Source organism: Salmo salar, chromosome ssa07 (genome assembly GCF_905237065.1).
Source record: "Salmo salar chromosome ssa07, Ssal_v3.1, whole genome shotgun sequence".
In the NCBI taxonomy this organism is placed as follows: Eukaryota; Metazoa; Chordata; class Actinopteri; order Salmoniformes; family Salmonidae; genus Salmo; species Salmo salar.
The window spans coordinates 67,886,590-67,906,161 of NC_059448.1; the positions used below are offsets into that span (position 1 = coordinate 67,886,590).

At 47.7% G+C, this 19,572-nt stretch overlaps 1 pseudogene; it reads left to right on the top strand.

Annotated features, from left to right (window-relative positions):
* Positions 1–16,598, top strand: part of LOC123743826 (stimulated by retinoic acid gene 8 protein homolog) — a 98,517-nt pseudogene extending 81,919 nt beyond the window's left edge.
* Positions 16,599–19,572: the final 2,974 nt, after the last annotated feature.

The following is a 19,572-nucleotide window of genomic DNA, read 5'->3' on the forward strand; positions in this document are numbered from 1 at the left end:
AGAGGTCAGGGGTCACACCGTCTCACGGCCTCGTCTCCTTCCTATGGAGAGGTCAGGGGTCACACCGTCTCCCAGCGTCCAGCTACCATGTTCTGTTCCAGCTGTTTATCCAGTCAGTGAGCTGCTCTGTTTCTCCAGACAGTGAGCAGTTTTACTAGCGAGTTTCCGCTCTCTCCCTCTCCGTCTGTCTCTCCCTCTCCGTCTGTCTCTCCATCCCTCTGGCTCTCTCTCTCTCTCTCTCTCCTTCGTTTCATCCCTCTCTCCCAGTAGGCTTCTCCCAGGACAAGATGCCACTACTAATCCGTCTGAAAGGGGGAGGAAGGGAGGAAGAGATGGTCTCTCTAGCACCTTGCTTTAGTCTTTAGGGGTAAAAGACAGTAGACAACAGGGTTAGCCGTTTTCAGAGCTTTGGTGGTTTGGCTCCCTGTCTAGAAGTCACCCCTCGTCTCTTATTGAACTGACACACTACCCACAGTCATACCGCTGGAGAAATGACCCCATAGTGATGGATGGTAGACAGTCATACCACTGGAGAAATGGGAACAGTGACCCCATAGTGATGGATGGTAGACAGTCATACCACTGGAGAAATGGGAACAGTGACCCCATAGTGATGGATGGTAGACAGTCATACCACTGGAGAAATGGGAACAGTGACCCCATAGTGATGGATGGTAGACAGACAGTCATACCACTGGAGAAATGGGAACAGTGACCCCATAGTGATGGATGGTAGACAGTCATACCACTGGAGAAATGGGAACAGTGACCCCATAGTGATGGATGGTAGACAGTCATACCACTGGAGAAATGGGAACAGTGACCCCATAGTGATGGATGGTAGACAGTCATACCACTGGAGAAATGGGAACAGTGACCCCATAGTGATGGATGGTAGACAGACAGTCATACCACTGGAGAAATGGGAACAGTGACCCCATAGTGATGGATGGTAGACAGTCATACCACTGGAGAAATGGGAACAGTGACCCCATAGTGATGGATGGTAGACAGTCATACCACTGGAGAAATGGGAACAGTGACCCCATAGTGATGGATGGTAGACAGTCATACCACTGGAGAAATGGGAACAGTGACCCCCATAGTGATGGATGGTAGACAGTCATACCACTGGAGAAATGGGAACAGTGACCCCATAGTGATGGATGGTAGACAGTCATACCACTGGAGAAATGGGAACAGTGACCCCATAGTGATGGATGGTAGACAGACAGTCATACCACTGGAGAAATGGGAACAGTGACCCCATAGTGATGGATGGTAGACAGACAGTCATACCACTGGAGAAATGGGAACAGTGACCCCATAGTGATGGATGGTAGACAGTCATACCACTGGAGAAATGGGAACAGTGACCCCATAGTGATGGATGGTAGACAGTCATACCACTGGAGAAATGGGAACAGTGACCCCATAGTGATGGATGGTAGACAGACAGTCATACCACTGGAGAAATGGGGAACAGTGACCCCATAGTGATGGATGGTAGACAGTCATACCACTGGAGAAATGGGAACAGTGACCCCATAGTGATGGATGGTAGACAGTCATACCACTGGAGAAATGGGAACAGTGACCCCATAGTGATGGATGGTAGACAGTCATACCACTGGAGAAATGGGAACAGTGACCCCATAGTGATGGATGGTAGACAGACAGTCATACCACTGGAGAAATGGGAACAGTGACCCCATAGTGATGGATGGTAGACAGTCATACCACTGGAGAAATGGGAACAGTGACCCCATAGTGATGGATGGTAGACAGTCATACCACTGGAGAAATGGGAACAGTGACCCCATAGTGATGGATGGTAGACAGTCATACCACTGGAGAAATGGGAACAGTGACCCCATAGTGATGGATGGTAGACAGTCATACCACTGGAGAAATGGGAACAGTGACCCCATAGTGATGGATGGTAGACAGTCATACCACTGGAGAAATGGGAACAGTGACCCCATAGTGATGGATGGTAGACAGTCATACCACTGGAGAAATGGGAACAGTGACCCCATAGTGATGGATGGTAGACAGTCATACCACTGGAGAAATGGGAACAGTGACCCCATAGTGATGGATGGTAGACAGTCATACCACTGGAGAAATGGGAACAGTGACCCCCATAGTGATGGATGGTAGACAGTCATACCACTGGAGAAATGGGAACAGTGACCCCATAGTGATGGATGGTAGACAGTCATACCACTGGAGAAATGGGAACAGTGACCCCATAGTGATGGATGGTAGACAGTCATACCACTGGAGAAATGGGAACAGTGACCCCATAGTGATGGATGGTAGACAGTCATACCACTGGAGAAATGGGAACAGTGACCCCATAGTGATGGATGGTAGACAGTCATACCACTGGAGAAATGGGAACAGTGACCCCATAGTGATGGATGGTAGACAGTCATACCACTGGAGAAATGGGAACAGTGACCCCATAGTGATGGATGGTAGACAGTCATACCACTGGAGAAATGGGAACAGTGACCCCATAGTGATGGATGGTAGACAGTCATACCACTGGAGAAATGGGAACAGTGACCCCATAGTGATGGATGGTAGACAGTCATACCACTGGAGAAATGGGAACAGTGACCCCATAGTGATGGATGGTAGACAGTCATACCACTGGAGAAATGGGAACAGTGACCCCATAGTGATGGATGGTAGACAGACAGTCATACCACTGGAGAAATGGGAACAGTGACCCCATAGTGATGGATGGTAGACAGTCATACCACTGGAGAAATGGGAACAGTGACTCCATAGTGATGGATGGTAGACAGTCATACCACTGGAGAAATGGGAACAGTGACCCCATAGTGATGGATGGTAGACAGTCATACCACTGGAGAAATGGGAACAGTGACCCCATAGTGATGGATGGTAGACAGTCATACCACTGGAGAAATGGGAACAGTGACCCCATAGTGATGGATGGTAGACAGTCATACCACTGGAGAAATGGGAACAGTGACCCCATAGTGATGGATGGTAGACAGTCATACCACTGGAGAAATGGGAACAGTGACCCCTATAGTGATGGATGGTAGACAGTCATACCACTGGAGAAATGGGAACAGTGACCCCATAGTGATGGATGGTAGACAGTCATACCACTGGAGAAATGGGAACAGTGACCCCATAGTGATGGATGGTAGACAGTCATACCACTGGAGAAATGGGAACAGTGACCCCATAGTGATGGATGGTAGACAGACAGTCATACCACTGGAGAAATGGGAACAGTGACCCCATAGTGATGGATGGTAGACAGTCATACCACTGGAGAAATGGGAACAGTGACCCCATAGTGATGGATGGTAGACAGTCATACCACTGGAGAAATGGGAACAGTGACCCCATAGTGATGGATGGTGACAGTCATACCACTGGAGAAATGGGAACAGTGACCCCATAGTGATGGATGGTAGACAGTCATACCACTGGAGAAATGGGAACAGTGACCCCATAGTGATGGATGGTAGACAGTCATACCACTGGAGAAATGGGAACAGTGACCCCATAGTGATGGATGGTAGACAGTCATACCACTGGAGAAATGGGAACAGTGACCCCATAGTGATGGATGGTAGACAGACAGTCATACCACTGGAGAAATGGGAACAGTGACCCCATAGTGATGGATGGTAGACAGTCATACCACTGGAGAAATGGGAACAGTGACCCCATAGTGATGGATGGTAGACAGTCATACCACTGGAGAAATGGGAACAGTGACCCCATAGTGATGGATGGTAGACAGTCATACCACTGGAGAAATGGGAACAGTGACCCCATAGTGATGGATGGTAGACAGTCATACCACTGGAGAAATGGGAACAGTGACCCCATAGTGATGGATGGTAGACAGTCATACCACTGGAGAAATGGGAACAGTGACCCCATAGTGATGGATGGTAGACAGTCATACCACTGGAGAAATGGGAACAGTGACCCCATAGTGATGGATGGTAGACAGTCATACCACTGGAGAAATGGGAACAGTGACCCCATAGTGATGGATGGTAGACAGTCATACCACTGGAGAAATGGGAACAGTGACCCCATAGTGATGGATGGTAGACAGTCATACCACTGGAGAAATGGGAACAGTGACCCCATAGTGATGGATGGTAGACAGTCATACCACTGGAGAAATGGGAACAGTGACCCCATAGTGATGGATGGTAGACAGTCATACCACTGGAGAAATGGGAACAGTGACCCCATAGTGATGGATGGTCGACAGTCATCTTGTTTCAGCCGTGTTGTTACAACCGTTCCAGAATGTTGTTTGTTTGTTTGTTTGTTTGTTTGTTGTCAGGACCTGCTTCAGGATGCCTATGATGTGGTGAAGAAAGCGATGGACTCCACTTCAGACGACAGGTAGATTCACATATTACATTACACTGATGTAATTACACAGCTTTCAATACAGTAAGATGTCACCTGTAATCACCTAGAATGGTGTCCTTCAGTGTCATCAAATATCAATCAAATTTATTTATAAAGACCTTCCTTACATCAGCTGATGTCACAAAGTGCTGTACAGAAACCCCCAGCCTAAAACCCCCCAAACAGCAAGCAATGCAGGTGTAGAAGCATGGTGGCTAGGAAAAACTCCCCTAGAAAGGCCAAAAACCTAGGAAGAAACCTAGAGAGGAACCAGGCTATGAGGGGTGGCCAGTCCTCTTCTGGCTGTGCAGGGTGGAGATTATAACAGAACATGGCCAAGATGTTCAAATGTTCATAAATGACCAGCAGGGTCAAATAATAATAATCATAGTGGTTGTAAAGGGTGTAACAGGTCAGCACCTTTTTATAGGCGAGCATTCAGAGTTAAAGACAGCAGGTGAGAGAGAGAGAGAGTTGAAAACAGCAGATCTGGGACAATGTAGCACGTCCAGTGAAACAGGTCAGGGTTCCATAGCCGCAGGCAGAACAGTCGAAACTGGTGCTGGGACAGTAAGAAGTCGTCAGACCAGGTAGTCCTGAGGCATGGTCCAGGGCCCCAGGGCTCAGGTCCTCTGGGAGGGGAGGAAGCAGGACAGAGGGAGAATTAGAGAAAGAGAGAGCACACTTAAATTCACACAGAACACCGGATAAGACAGGAGAAATACTCCAGATATAACAGACTGACCCTAGCCCCCCGACACATAAACTACTGCAGCATAAATACTGGAGGCTGAGACAGGAGGGGTCAGGAGACACTGTGGCCCCATCCGATGATACCCCCGGACAGGGCCAAACAGGCAGGATATAACCCCATCCACTTTGCCAAAGCACAGCCCCCACACCACTAGAGGGATATCTTCAACCACCAACTTACCATCCTGAGACAAGGCCGAGTATAGCCCACGAAGATGTCCCCCACGGCACAACCCAAGGGGGGGCGCCAACCCAGACAGGAAGACCACGTCAGTGACTCAACCCACTCAAGTGACGCACCCCTCCCATGGACGGCATGGAAGAACACCAGTAAGCCAGTGACTCAGCCCCTGTAATAGAGTTAGAGGCAGAGAATCCCAGTGGAGAGAGGGGAACCGGCAAGGCAGAGACAGCAAGGGCGGTTCGTTGCTCCAGTGCCTTTCCGTTCACCTTCACACTCCTGGGCCAGACTATACTCAATCATAGGACCTACTGAAGAGATAAGTCTTCAATAAAGACTTAAAGGTTGAGACTGAGTCTGCATCTCTCACATGGGTAGGCAGACCATTCCATAAAAATGGAGCTCTATAGGAGAAAGCCCTACCTCCAGCCGTTTGCTTAGAAATTCTAGGGACAATTAGGAGGCCTGCGTCTTGTGACCGTAGCGTACGTGTAGGTATGTACGGCAGGACCAAATCGGAGAGATAGGTAGGAGCAAGCCCATGTAATGAATTGTAGGTTAGCAGTAAAACCTTGAAATCAGCCCTTGCCTTAACAGCCTGACGGCTAGCACTGGAGTAATATGATCAAATTTTTTGGTTCTAGTCAAGATTCTAGCAGCCGTATTTAGCACTAACTGAAGTTTATTTAGTGCTTTATCCGGGTAGCCGGAAAGTAGAGCATTGCAGTAATGTAATCTAGAAGTGACAAAAGCATGGATTAATTTTTCTATATCATTTTTGGACAGAAAGTTTCTGATTTTTGCAATGTTACGTAGATGGAAAAAAGCTGTCCTTGAAACAGTCTTGATATGTTCTTCAAAAAGAGAGATCAGGGTCCAGAGTAACGCCTGAGGTCCTTCACAGTTTTTTTTTTGAGACGACTGTACAACCATCCAGATGTAACGGCTGGCGGAAAAGAGAGTAGACCAAGGTGCAGCGGAGTTAGTGTTCATCTTGAAATTTAATTAGAACAAAGAGAACACTACAAAAATGAACAAAACACGACTCAGGCAAAAACAGTACTACGAAACACCCTGAACAGAGACAATTCAACCCCCCAAAACCCAAAAAGAAAACAGTCCTGTTAGAAAACCCCCTGAACAGAGACAATTACCCACAAAACCCAAAGGAAAACAGTCCTGTTAGGAAACACTCTCCAAACAGAGACAATCCCCCAAAACCCAAAGGAAAAACAGGCTCAAAACCCTTTATGTGTGACTCCCAATCAGCAACAACGAACTACAGCTGTGCCTGATTGGGAGCCACACACACGGCCCAAAACAAAGAACTACAAAAACATAGAAAAATGAACATAGAACGCCCACCCAATGTAACACCCTGGCCTAACCAAAATAAAAAACAAAAACCCCTCTCTATGGTCAGGGCGTTACACCAGATTCATTGTCAGATTCAACAGAAGATCTCTCTGTTTCTTGGGACCTAGAACTAGCATCTGTGTTTTGTCCGAGTTTAAAAGTAGAACGTTTGCCGCCATCCACTTCTTTATGTCTGAAACACAGGCTTCTGGCGAGGGCAATTTTGGGGCTTCACCATGTTTCATGGAAATGTACAGCTGTGTGTCGTCCGCATAGCAGTGGAAGTTAAGATTATGTTTCCGAATGACATCCCCAAGAGGTAAAATGAATATATATATATATATATATATATATATATATATATATATATATATATATATATATAGTAAATAATAATCTCTGTAATTTATTAACTCAGCAAAAAAAGAAACGCCCCCTTTTCAGGACCCTGTCTTTCAAAGATAATTTGTAAAAATCCAAATAACTTCACAGATCTTCATTGTAAAGGGTTTAAACACCGTTTCCCATGCTTGTTCAATGAACCGTAAAGAATTAATGAACATGCACCTGTGGATCGGTCGTTAAGACACTAACAGCTTACACGGTAGGCAATTAAGGTCACAGTTATGAAAACTTAGGACACTAAAGAGGCCTTTCTACTGACTCTGAAAAACACCAAAAGAAAGATGCCCAGGGTCCCTGCTCATCTGCGTGAACGTGCCTTAAGCATGCTGCAAGGAAGCATGAGGACTACAGATGTGGCCAGGGCAATAAATTGCAATGTCCGTAATGTGAGGTGCCTAGGACAGTGCAACAGGGAGACAGGATGGACAGCTGATCGTCCTCGCAGTGGCAGACCTCGTGTAACAACACCTGCACAGGATCGGTACATCCGAACATCACACCTGCGGGACAGGTACAGGATGGCAACAACAACTGCCCGAGTTACACCAGGAACGCACAATCCCTCCATCAATGCTCAGACTGTCCGCAATAGGCTAAGAGAGGATGGACTGAGGGGCTTGTAGGCCTGTTGTAAGGCAGGTCCTCACCAGACATCACCGGCAACAACGTCGCCTATGGGCACAAACCCACTGTCACTGGACCAGACAGGACTGGCAAAAAGTGCTCTTCACTGACGAGTCACGGTTTTGTCTCACCAGGGGTGATGGTCGGATTCGCGTTTATCGTTGAAGGAATGAGCGTTACACCGAGGCCTGTACTCTGGAGCGGGATCGATTTGGAGGTGGAGGGTCCGTCATGGTCTGGGGCGGTGTACCACAGCATCATCGGACTGAGCTTGTTGTCATTGCAGGCAATCTCAACGCTGTGCGTTACAGGGAAGACATCCTCCTCCCTCATGTGGTACCCATCCTGCAGGCTCATCCTGACATGACCCTCCAGCGTGACAATGCCTCCAGCCATACTGCTCGTTCTGTGCGTGATTTCCTACAAGACAGGAATGTCAGTGTTCTGCCATGGCCAGCGGAGAGCCCGGATCTCAATTCCATTGAGCAGGTCTGGGACCTGTTGGATCGGAGGGTGAGGACTATGGCCATTCCCCCCAGAAATGTCTTGGAACTTGCAGGCGCCTTGGTGGAAGAGTGGGGTAACATCTCACAGCAAGAACTGGCAAATCTGGTGCAGTCCATGAGGAGGAGATGCACTGCAGTACTTAATGCAGCTGGTGGCCACACCGGATACTGACTGTTACTTTTGATTTAGACCCCCCCCTTTGTTCAGGGACACATTATTCCATTTCTGTTAGTCACATGTCTGTGGAACTTTGTTCAGTTTGTGTCTCAGTTGTTGAATCTTGTTATGTTCATAGAAATATTTACACATGTTAAGTTTGCAGAAAATAAACGCAGTTGACAGTGAGAGGACGTTTTCTTTTTTTTGCTGAGTGTATATAGTGAAAACAGTAGTGATCCTATAACGGAACCTTGATTTTGTCAGAGGACAAACCATCTACAGAGACAAACTGATATCTTTCCGACATATAAGATCTAAACCAGGCCAGAACTTGTCCCTGTAGACCAATTTGGGTTTCCAATCTCTCCAAAAGAATGTGGTGATCGACGGTATCAAAAGCGGCACTAAGATCTAGGAGCACGAGGACAGATGCAGAGCCTCGGTCTGACGCCATTAAAAAGGTCATTTACCACCTTCACAAGTGCAGTCTCAGTGCTATGGTGGGGTCTAAAACCAGACTGAAACGTTTCGTGTACATTGTTTGTCTTAAGGAAGGCAGTGAGTTACTGAGCAATATATTTTTCAAAATGTTTTGAGAGGAATGGGAGATTCGATACAGGCCTCCGACTCCTCAACACCAGAAAACACATATACATACATTAGTTGAACATATTCATGAAGTCACATTCACATAATCCTGCCAACCAGCCTTGGGCACTGTCCTGCTATCTATTCCAGTATGGCAGCGACGTTACCAATCTATAATGTATTCAACAACACCAAATGAGTCATTGGGCCAGTATTAAACATTCAGTAAAGTAGGTCCCATACAGACAGAATATTCTGCCATCGGTGACAACCGACCAGTGTATATTAACGCCCTAATGAGTCACTGTAATTAGACTTTATTCAGAGTGAAAACCTGGTAGACAGAGAGAGAGACAAGCTACTCAGCCCAGGCTTCCAAGAACAGCAGGACTGGGAACCTGGTAGAGGGAGACAAGCATGCACAGACTGCAGCAGTAGGACTGGGAGTCTGGGCTGAGGAGCAGTAGGACTGGGAGTCTGGGCTGAGGAGCAGTAGGACTGGGAGTCTGGGCTGAGGAGCAGTAGGACTGGGAGTCTGGGCTGAGGGAGCAGTAGGACTGGGAGTCTGGGCTGAGGAGCAGTAGGACTGGGAGTCTGGGCTGAGGAGCAGTAGGACTGGGAGTCTGGGCTGAGTAGCAGTAGGACTGGGAGTCTGGGCTGAGTAACAGTATAGCAGTAGGACTGGGAGTCTGGGCTGAGGAGCAGTAGGACTGGGAGTCTGGGCTGAGTAGCAGTAGGACTGGGAGTCTGGGCTGAGGAGCAGTAGGACTGGGAGTCTGGACTGAGTAGCAGTAGGACTGGGAGTCTGGGCTGAGTAGCAGTAGGACTGGGAGTCTGGGCTGAGTAGCAGTATAGCAGTAGGACTGGGGAGTCTGGGCTGAGTAGCAGTAGGACTGGGAGTCTGGGCTGAGTAGCAGTAGGACTGGGAGTCTGGGCTGAGTAGCAGTATAGCAGTAGGACTGGGAGTCTGGGCTGAGTAGCAGTAGGACTGGGAGTCTGGGCTGAGTAGCAGTATAGCAGTAGGACTGGGAGCCTGGGCTGAGTAGCAGTAGGACTGGGAGTCTGGGCTGAGTAGCAGTATAGCAGTAGGACTGGGAGTCTGGGCTGAGTAACAGTAGGACTGGGAGTCTGGGCTGAGTAGCAGTAGGACTGGGAGTCTGGGCTGAGTAACAGTATAGCAGTAGGACTGGGAGTCTGGGCTGAGTAGCAGTATTGCAGTAGGACTGGGAGTCTGGGCTGAGGGAGCAGTAGGACTGGGAGTCTGGGCTGAGTAGCAGTAGGACTGGGAGTCTGGGCTGAGTAGCAGTAGGACTGGGAGTCTGGGCTGAGTAGCAGTAGGACTGGGAGTCTGGGCTGAGTAACAGTATAGCAGTAGGACTGGGAGTCTGGGCTGAGTAGCAGTAGGACTTGGAGTCTGGGCTGAGTAGCAGTAGGACTGGGAGTCTGGGCTGAGTAGCAGTAGGACTGGGAGTCTGGGCTGAGTAGCAGTAGGACTGGGAGTCTGGGCTGAGTAACAGTATAGCAGTAGGACTGGGAGTCTGGGCTGAGTAGCAGTAGGACTTGGAGTCTGGGCTGAGTAGCAGTAGGACTGGGAATCTGGGCTGAGTAGCAGTAGGACTGGGAATCTGGGCTGAGTAGCAGTATAGCAGTAGGACTGGGAGTCTGGGCTGAGTAGCAGTAGGACTGGGAGTCTGGGCTGAGTAGCAGTAGGACTGGGAGTCTGGGCTGAGTAGCAGTAGGACTGGGAATCTGGGCTGAGTAGCAGTAGGACTGGGAGTCTGGGCTGAGTAACAGTAGGACTGGGAATCTGGGCTGAGTAGCAGTATAGCAGTAGGACTGGCCCCTTCTTGCCTTGTCTCTCAGATGGTTCACAGCTTTGTGGAAGTTATCTGTCGTGCTGATGTTTAGGCTGATGTATGTATCGGTTTTTCTGTGTACTTTTGGGAAACTGTGTCTACATGGAATTTGTATTTGTGGTCCTGGCAACTGGACCTTTTTGGAACACTGTTATTTTTGTCTTAGTGAGATTTACTGTCAGGGCCCAGGTCTGTCAGGGCCCAGGTCTGTCAGGGTCCAGGTCTGACAGATCTAGGTGCTGCTGTAGGCCCTCCTTGGTTGGGGACAGAAGCACCAGATCATCAGCAAACAGTAGACATTTGACTTCAGATTCTAGTAGGGTGAGGGCCGGGTGCTGCAGACTGTTCTAGTGCCCTCGGCAATTCATTGATATATATGTTAAAGAGGGTGGGGCTCAAGCTGCATCCCTGTCTCGCCCCACGGCCCTATGGGAAGAAATCTTTGTTTATATTGTTCATTTTAACTGCTCACTTGGTGTTTGGGAGATAAACATACAATATTATAAAATCCATGTACACAAACAACGTTTTTCATCCATTTGTATAGCAGACCCTTTTTGCCAAATTGAATCAAAAGCTTTATTTTATTTTTTAAATCAACAAATCAAATCAAATGTATTTATATAGCCCTTCGTACATCAGCTGATATCTCAAAGTGCTGTACAGAAACCCAGCCTAAAACCCCCAAATAGCAAGCAATGCAGGTGTAGAAGCACGGTGGCTAGGAAAAACTCCCTAGGAAAAACTCCCTAGAAAGGCCAAAACCTAGGAAGAAACCTAGAGAGGAACCAGGCTATGAGGGGTGGCCAGTCCTCTTCTGGCTGTGCAGGGTGGAGATTATAACAGAACATGGTCAAGATGTTAAAATGTTAAAATGTTCATAAATGACCAGCATGGTCAAATAATAATAATCATAGTAGTTGTCGAGGGTGCAACAAGCACGTCCGGTGAACAGGTCAGGGTTCCATAGCCGCAGGCAGAACAGTTGAAACTGGAGCAGCAGCACGGCCAGGTGGACTGGGGACAGCAAGGAGTCATCATACCAGGTAGTCCTGAGGCATGGTCCTAGGGCTCAGGTCCTCCGAGAGATTGACAGAAAGAGAGAATTAGAGAGAGCATATTTAAATTCACACAGGACACCGGATAAGACAAGAGAAATACTCCAGATGTAACAGACTGACCCTAGCCCCCGACACAAACTACTGCAGCATAAATACTGGAGGCTGAGACAGGAGGGGTCAGGAGACAAAAAACAAAACATGGGAAGACTTTGTTTTTGTTTCGTCTGTTTGTCAATAAGGCTGTGCAGGGATACATGGTCTGTCTGTTTTCCACTGAGGAAAGGCTGGAGTCTGATGTTGATGATACTGCAGAGGATTTATCAGAGAAGGCTGTTGACACAGATTCCACAGTAAATATTTTTCCTATTTCTAATTTATGGTCTGTATATTTTATCATTGTGTTTAGTATACCATCAACACCACAGACCTGTTTGGGTTGGAGGGTTTGTACTTGGTCCTGGAAAGAGAGAGACAGGATAGAGGAGAGAGAGAGAGAGAGAGAGAGAGAGAGAGGGTAGAGGAGAGAGGGGGAGAAGAGAGAGAGAGAGAGAGAGAGACAGGATAGAGGAGAGAGAGGGAGAGAGAGAGAGAGAGGGTAGAAGGTAGAGGAGAGAGAGAGACAGGTTAGAGGAGAGAGGGGAGGAGAGAGAGAGGGAGAGGTAGAAGGTAGAGGAGAGAGAGAGAGAGAGGGTAGAAGGTAGAGGAGAGAGAGAGGGAGAGGGTAGAAGGTAGAGGAGAGAGAGAGGGAGAGGGTAGAAGGTAGAGGAGAGAGAGAGAGAGAGAGAGACAGGTTAGAGGAGAGAGGGGGAGGAGAGAGAGAGAGAGACAGGATAGAGGAGAGAGGGGAGAAGAGAGAGAGAGAGAGAGGAGAGAGGGGGAGAAGAGAGAGAGAGAGAGACAGGGTAGAGGAGAGAGGGGGAGAAGAGGGAGAGGAGAGAGAGAGACAGGGTAAAGGATAGAGGAGAGAGAGAGAGAGGGTGGGGAGAGGAGAGAGGGGGAGAGGAGAGAGAGAGGAGAGAGAGAGGGTAGAGAAGAGAGGGAGAGAGAGAGAGTAGAGAGAGAGAGAGAGAGAGAGAGAGAGAGAGGGGGAGGGGGGCTAGAGAGAGAGAGAGGGTAAGAGAGAGAGAGAGAGAGAGAGAGGGTAAAGGTGGTGGCTTTGGAGCAGCTCTCATTAAGAATTCACTTTTAATTCGGTCTCCCTCAACTAAGGACTGGACCCTGACGTGCCCTGGATAACACACACACACACACACACACACACACACACACACACACACACACACACACACACACACACACACCGATGTAATGGCAGGGAACGTGGTTCACATGAAGTCCCTCTGCCTCCATTTTCCCTAATGTTAATACTGGCAGGAAGAAGCTATTCCCTCCCTCCCTCCCTCCCTCCCTCCTCCCTCCCTCTCTCCATCCTTCCTCCCTGATCTAGTCCCTGGTGAGAACCTTTCCCCCCCCAGGGGCAGGAACAGCAGGAACGGCAGGAACAGGGGCAGGAACAGCAGGAACAGGGGCAGGAACAGGAGGAACAGCAGGAACAGGGGCAGGAACAGAAGGAACAGCAGGAACAGGGGCAGGAACAGCAGGAACAGGGGCAGGAACAGGAGGAACAGAGGCAGGAACAGGAGGCAGGAACAGGAGGCAGGAACAGGAACAGGAGGAACAAGGGAAAAACATGTGATCTGTTTCCACTCAATAGTGAGTGTGCCACGAAAGTCAGAAATAGCGACATAATAAATGCCTTACCTTTGATGATCTTCTTCTGTTGGCACTCCAAAAGGTCCCAGATACATCACAAATGGTCTTTTGTTCGATAATGTCCTTCTTTATATCCATAAAAACTCAAAATAATCCACCCAGTTTCCCTCCATCAAAATGCATACAAAATGAATCCCAAACGTTACTAATAAACTTTTCCAAACAAGCCAAACAACGTTTAGAATCAAACCTCAGGTACCCGAATACGTAAATAAACAATACAATTTTAAGACGGAGAATCGTTATTGTCTTTACCGGTGAAAAATACCAAAGAACGCTCTCTCTTCCACGCGCTTGGAAACACTACAGCCAAAATGGGAGCCACGTAGATAAACTACAATTTCTGTCTCATTTTCCCAAAAACCAGCCTGAAACTCTTTCTAAAGACTGTTGACATCTAGTGGAAGCCCTAGGAACTGCAACCTGGGAGGATTTCGCCTTATAATAAAAGTGAGAGCCATTGAAAACAGTGTTAGGCTGAATTTTGTTTTGTTCTGTTATTCCCACAGACATTATTTTAACAGTTTTAGAAACTTTAGAGTGTTTTCTATCCAAATCTACCAATTATATGCATATCTTAGCTTCTGGGCCTGAGTAACAGGCAGTTTACTTTGGGCACGTTTTTCATCCGGATGTGAAAATACCTACCCAAGAGAGGTTAATAATCCCCCCTGCTCTGTGTTCTTCCAGTCCTACACCTCTGTCATGCCTTACTGTAGGAATACTCCATTAGGATAACAATGGGGGAATCTCAATGGCTTTCTTCTCTCCTCACCTCCTTCTCGAAACCCATTGGAGGAGAAGGTCAGAGGGGAGGGACCTCCTGGCTTTCTCATCCAATGTGATTTAAGAAGGAGGCGAGGAGAAAAGGACTCAAGGAGTATGTTCTTGAGACTGTCCCAATTCTCTCTCTCTCTCTCTCTTATTAACAATCACCTTCCCTACTCAGGCTCCTTTCCCTGCTCCTCTGTCCTCTGATGTACTGTAGGACTGGTGTGACAGGAGAATAATGGTTGCTACCTGCTGTTGATTCATTACCAACCACTTCTCTCTGTGTGTCTCCAGTCCTGTCCTGGCCCCTCCTCAGTGTGGGGACTTTGAGAAGCTCCGGGAGATCTATAAGGACATCATGTGTTTCGTCAAGACTCAGATGGTGGAGAAACCAGGACATAACCAGGTAGGAACCAGGACATAACCAGGTAGGAACCAGAACATAACCAGGTAGGAACCAGGACATAACCAGGTAGGATCCAGGACATAACCAGGTAGGAACCAGGACATAACCAGGTAGGAACCAGGACATAACCAGGTATGGTAGAAACCAGGACATAACCAGGTATGGTAGAAACCAGGACATAACCAGGTAGGAACCAGGACATAACCAGGTAGGATCCAGGACATAACCAGGTATGGTAGGAACCAGGACATAACCAGGTAGGACACAGAACATAACCAGGTATGGTAGGAACCAGAACATAACCAGGTATGGTAGGAACCAGGACATAACCAGGTAGGAACCAGGACATAACCAGGTAGGAACCAGGACATAACCAGGTAGGAACCAGAACATAACCAGGTAGGAACCAGGACATAACCAGGTAGAAACCAGGACATAACCAGGTATGGTAGAAACCAGGACATAACCAGGTATGGTAGAAACCAGGACATAACCAGGTAGGAACCAGAACATAACCAGGAATGGTAGGAACCAGGACATAACCAGGTAGGAACCAGAACATAACCAGGTAGGAACCAGGACATAACCAGGTAGGAACCAGGACATAACCAGGTAGGAACCAGGACATAACCAGGTAGGAACCAGAACATAACCAGGTAGGATCCAGAACATAACCAGGTATGGTAGGAACCAGGACATAACCAGGTAGGAACCAGGACATAACCAGGTAGGAACCAGGACACAACCAGGTAGGAACCAGGACATAACCAGGTAGGAACCAGGACATAACCAGGTAGGAACCAGAACATAACCAGGTAGGAACCAGGACATAACCAGGTAGGAACCAGGACATAACCAGGTAGGAACCAGGACATAACCAGGTAGGAACCAGGACATAACCAGGTAGGAACCAGGACATAACCAGGTAGGAACCAGAACATAACCAGGTAGGAACCAGGACATAACCAGGTATGGTAGGAACCAGAACATAACCAGGTATGAACCAGGACATAACCAGGTATGTCTCTGTCTGTCTGCCTGCCTGTCTGTCTGTCTGTTTGTCTGTCTGCCTGTCTGTCTGTCTGTCTGTCTGTCTGTCCACCAGATAACAGGTTCTTCTCTCTCCATATAGGACCTGTGTCTGTCTGCTGTGAGGGACTATGAGGAGATCTTTCTCCAGTGTTCAGAGTCCTTCGACAGTGAGGACATGTGATCCACAGGAGGCTGCTGTCCGGAATGACATCAAACACCTGGAAACCGTGGAAACCAATGTATTTAACACCGTCCCACTGATTCAGCTCCAGCCAATACCAACGAGCCTGTTCTCCCCGATTAAAACCCCAACTTCCTGTCATGTCAGCACCTATTTGTTGTGTTTGTTCCTGGTGAAATGAAAGACACATTGTGTTACTTATTATTACTTGTTAAATGATCACTATTTGTGATTTGTTTTATAAATGTTCAGCTTTTAAAAAAATACAATTATTGTTCCGGGCTTTTCTACCCGTTTATTATTATTATAGACATGTTTTATACTCTGTACATTCCTGTTCAGTTTTATATGTGATGTGATGATGAGGCGAATCATTCAGCAGTTTCTATTTGATGTGTATCATTGTTCAGCCTTTTTAAACCGTTCAGAATCAGCATTTTGTCCAGACAGTCTTTCTCTGTGTATTAAACCCTCAGCCTCAGAGTGTGATAGAGAGGGGGTGGTTGGGACGTGGAAGAATTTATAAAATGTAAAAAAAAATAAAACATATATATTTTTTTAAATATATCGCCTTTGTATCTTTATATCATTGTAATGTGGTTAACCTTAAAAAATGTAAATGAACATGATTTAAAATCTTAAAATGCAACCAGAGTGGCCCTTCGATCGTGGGGAAAAGGACTGCACTTGAATCTGAAGGATTGTAGTGTGGCCTTTTGAGCCGCTCTGCAATACCCATAAAACCTAGCGGTCAAACAGGGAAATGGTTCCAATGGTTTTTCCACCGTTCAGTTTTATGGAACCGCTGGTCTACAGGCTTCTGAGTTTCACGGTCACTGGTTACATTCTAGAAATACAGATCACGTGTGGCAGTGTTTGTCTGTCTGTCTGGCTGGCTGGCTGGCTGGCTGGCTGGCTGGCTGGCTGGCTGTCTCCAGCCCCAGGCTTGGTCCCTCTCTTCTACCTTATAGTGAGGAGACCAGTCCCCAGCTGTCCCCAGCCCCAGGCTTGTCCCCTCTCTTCTACCTTATAGTGAGACCAGTCCCCAGCTGTCCCCAGCCCCAGGCTTGGTCCCTCTCTTCTACCTTATAGTGAGGAGACCAGTCCCCAGCTGCCCCCAGCCCCAGGCTTGTCCCCTCTCTTCTGCCTTATAGTGAGACCAGTCCCCAGCTGTCCCCAGCCCCAGGCTTGGTCCCTCTCTTCTACCTTATAGTGAGGAGACCAGTCCCCAGCTGTCCCCAGCCCCAGGCTTGGTCCCTCTCTTCTACCTTATAGTGAGACCAGTCCCCAGCTGTCCCCAGCCCCAGGCTTGTCCCCTCTCTTCTGCCTTATAGTGAGACCTGTCCCCAGCTATCTCCAGCCCCAGGCTTGGTCCCTCTCTTCTGCCTTATAGTGAGACTAGTCCCCAGCTGTCCCCAGCCCCAGGCTTGTCCCCTCTCTTCTGCCTTATAGTGAGACCAGTCCCCAGCTGTGCCTAAAGCCCCAGGCTTGTCCCCTCTCTTCTGCCTTATAGTGAGCAGACTAGTCCCCAGCTGTCCCCAGCCCCAGGCTTGTCCCCTCTCTTCTGCCTTATAGTGAGACCAGTCCCCAGCTGTCCCCAGCCCCAGGCTTGGTCCCTCTATTCTGCCTTATAGTGAGCAGACTAGTCCCCAGCTGTGCCTAAAGCCCCAGTCTCCACCTCACACTGCCTGATGATGTCCATGGTTGTCTGTCTGTCTGTCTGTCTGTCTGTCTGTCTGTCTGTCTGTCTGTCTGTCTGTCTGTCTGTCTGTCTGTCTGTCTGTCTGTCTGTCTGTCTGTCTGTCTGTCTGTCTGTCTGTGTCTCTTCCTCCAGCCCAGTCCTCTTTCTGCATAATGAGCAATCATTTCCTAGCTTCAACCCCATCCTAACACAGCCTGCGGGGCCATGTCTCCCCAGCCTGGTACCCTCTGCCTTAGTGAGAAACAGTCCACAGTATCGTCCTATCAGTGCCTGAGGACAGTATCGTCCTATCAGTGCCTGATGACAGTATCATCCTAACAGTGAGGACAGTATCATCCTAACAGTGAGGACAGTATCATCCTAACAGTGAGGACAGTATCATCCTAACAGTGAGGACAGTATCATCCTAACAGTGAGGACAGTATCATTCTAACAGTTCCCGAGGACAGTATCATCCTAACAGTGAGGACAGTATCATCCTAACAGTGAGGACAGTATCATTCTAACAGTGATGACAGTATCATCCTAACAGTGAGGACAGTATCATCCTAACAGTGAGGACAGTATCATCCTAACAGTGAGGACAGTATCATCCTAACAGTGAGGACAGTATCATCCTAACAGTGAGGACAGTATCATCCTAACAGTGAGGACAGTATCATCCTAACAGTGAGGACAGTATTATCCTAACAGTGAGGACAGTATTATCCTAACAGTGAGGACAGTATCATCCTAACAGTGAGGACAGTATCCTAACAGTGAGGACAGTATCATCCTAACAGTGAGGACAGTATCATCCTAACAGTGAGGACAGTATCATCCTAACAGTGAGGACAGTATCATCCTAACAGTGAGGACAGTATCATCCTAACAGTGAGGACAGTATCCTAACAGTGAGGACAGTATCATCCTAACAGTGAGGACAGTATCATCCTAACAGTGAGGACAGTATTATCCTAACAGTGAGGACAGTATCATCCTAACAGTGAGGACAGTATCATCCTAACAGTGAGGACAGTATCATCCTAACAGTGAGGACAGTATCATCCTAACAGTGAGGACAGTATCATCCTAACAGTGAGGACAGTATCATCCTAACAGTGAGGACAGTGTTCATCCTAACAGTGAGGACAGTATCATCCTATCAGTGAGGACAGTATCATTCTAACAGTTCCTGAGGACAGTATCATCCTAACAGTGAGGACAGTATCATCCTATCAGTGAGGACAGTATCATTCTAACAGTTCCTGAGGACAGTATCATCCTAACAGTGAGGACAGTATCATCCTAACAGTGAGGACAGTATTATCCTAACAGTGAGGACAGTATCATCCTAACAGTGAGGACAGTATCGTCCTAACAGTGAGGACAGTATCGTCCTAACAGTGAGGACAGTATCATCCTAACAGTGAGGACAGTATCATCCTAACAGTGAGGACAGTATCGTCCTAACAGTGAGGACAGTATCATCCTAACAGTGAGGACAGTATTATCCTAACAGTGAGGACAGTATCATCCTAACAGTGAGGACAGTATCATCCTAACAGTGAGGACAGTATCGTCCTAACAGTGAGGACAGTATCATCCTAACAGTGAGGACAGTATTATCCTAACAGTGAGGACAGTATCATCCTATCAGTGCCTGAGGACAGTATCATCCTAACAGTGAGGACAGTATCCATTATTGTCTAAACATGCAGAGTCATCTAGAGTTCAACTTCCATTTAGCCATTTTGTTTGTCTGTGTGCTTCCTCCCAGGCCTCCATATATCTGTCTGTGTGCTGC